At 31.2% G+C, this 1,649-nt stretch overlaps 1 long non-coding RNA gene across 1 annotated transcript; it reads left to right on the top strand.

Annotated features, from left to right (window-relative positions):
- The first annotated feature begins 211 nt into the window (after nucleotides 1–211).
- On the top strand, nucleotides 212–1,393 carry LOC132641145 (uncharacterized). Its single transcript, XR_009582727.1, has 3 exons — nucleotides 212–370; nucleotides 492–665; nucleotides 1,072–1,393. It is a non-coding gene; the product is annotated as an uncharacterized LOC132641145 (long non-coding RNA).
- Nucleotides 1,394–1,649: the final 256 nt, after the last annotated feature.

The following is a 1,649-nucleotide window of genomic DNA, read 5'->3' as shown; positions in this document are numbered from 1 at the left end:
GATATAATTTTGGATGCAGATGGGACGTTTTATGAAGGTGATTATATCTCTCGTGACACTGATAAGAGTTACAGAAGAAAGAAAAAGACTAAAGATATTTGAATTAAAGATGAAAGTTGGATTACATTTATGTTACTATATGGATAGACTACACCTAACTTTGCTTTAAATTACTACTATACTGCAATCCCATCACTTTTTTTTTCTTATCCTTTTAGTTTTACCCACAACCAAATATCCTCATGAATCCTGTTGCACTATCACTTCACTTTCTCTAAAGTTCTTATCTTTATTTAAAGTCATACCCCAATATTATTACCAAAAACAACTTCTTACTAGAGGTTCCATTTTGCTACACATCCAAGATCAAGTAAGTTCAAAATCAAGCTCATCAAAAATTGATCCTTTTTTTAATAGTATAATTTTTTTGCATTTTAGTAAATTGAGTAAACATTTTGTAATGTTTTAAAGATCTTGGTGTGAATTTTCAGAAGAGGGAATGGAAGGAGGAGCAATGACAACTAAGGATATGAAGGTGGAGATTAATTCATCGACGGAGTCGGAAATGATATCGCCAACGTCTGAAAATGTGACGACAGGAGGATTAGTAAGGCAAGGAAGTATGACAAAGAGCAGTTGTCTTTGCTCTCCCACGACCCATGCAGGTTTTCTATTTGTTTGTCAAATTTTCTATTTCGATTTGTCTCAATTTATGTGATGCGCTTTCTTTTTTAATCTGCTTTACAAGAAATGATATCTTCCTATTTTTAGAATTAATTTAACTTTAAACTTTCTATTTTACACTTAATTATGATATGATTAATAATAATAGTTGCAAAAGTACTTATGACTTATTTTAGATTACAAATTTCAGAATTTATCTTTTTTTCCTTAAAACTCTTTATCTAGTCAAGTTGCGTCACATAATTAAGGACTGATGGAATACTAAATTTTGGGATGATAAAAATTGAATTCAAATTTATTATGTCGTACTATGTCAGAGATTTTCACCTGATACCACATGACTAGACTAGGAACCCCACTAGACTATAAGCTTTGATGGTGATGCAGGTTCATTCAGGTGCAGGCTTCATCGAGCTCCAAGTCTCCAAAGAACTAAAAGTATTGAATCAAATCCTAAGGCTAATACAAATGCTTATACAACTAGCTAGCAATGGTACTTCTATAGTTCTATGGAGTTGCAATAAGAATTGGATTATTATATTGTCACCACATATATTAATGTTGAAATCAACTAGTGGCTTGTATTTTTATGAATGTTTAGCATTGTTCGTGTTTCTTAATTAAGTTGATCTTTGTCCTTTGTGTTTTCACTCGTAGAGACTATGTAAAGTAGCTTCGAGTTCTTTGAATGAAATGTGGCTTTGACTAACATGGAAATGTACTGACAGTTTTTCCCTATCGAAGATATTAAGTGAATTTTATAGAGACTATGTAAAGTAGTCTAATGCATGTTTGGGACATATGGACATTGCTTGGAATTTGATATAGAAAAGGATAAGTATATCGTAATATGTGATCATTTAGAGTTCTAAAAGAAGTGGCGGATCTAGGATTTTTATGGTTTAAGTTTCAAATTTATATATGTAAAACAACCATATTTAAAGCATGTAATTGAAATATAGCTA

The sequence above is a fragment of the Lycium barbarum genome, chromosome 5, assembly GCF_019175385.1.
Source record: "Lycium barbarum isolate Lr01 chromosome 5, ASM1917538v2, whole genome shotgun sequence".
Lineage (NCBI taxonomy): Eukaryota > Viridiplantae > Streptophyta > Magnoliopsida > Solanales > Solanaceae > Lycium > Lycium barbarum.
The sequence above is the reverse complement of the archived record's forward strand: the minus strand, read 5'-3'. Positions and strand labels throughout refer to the sequence as shown.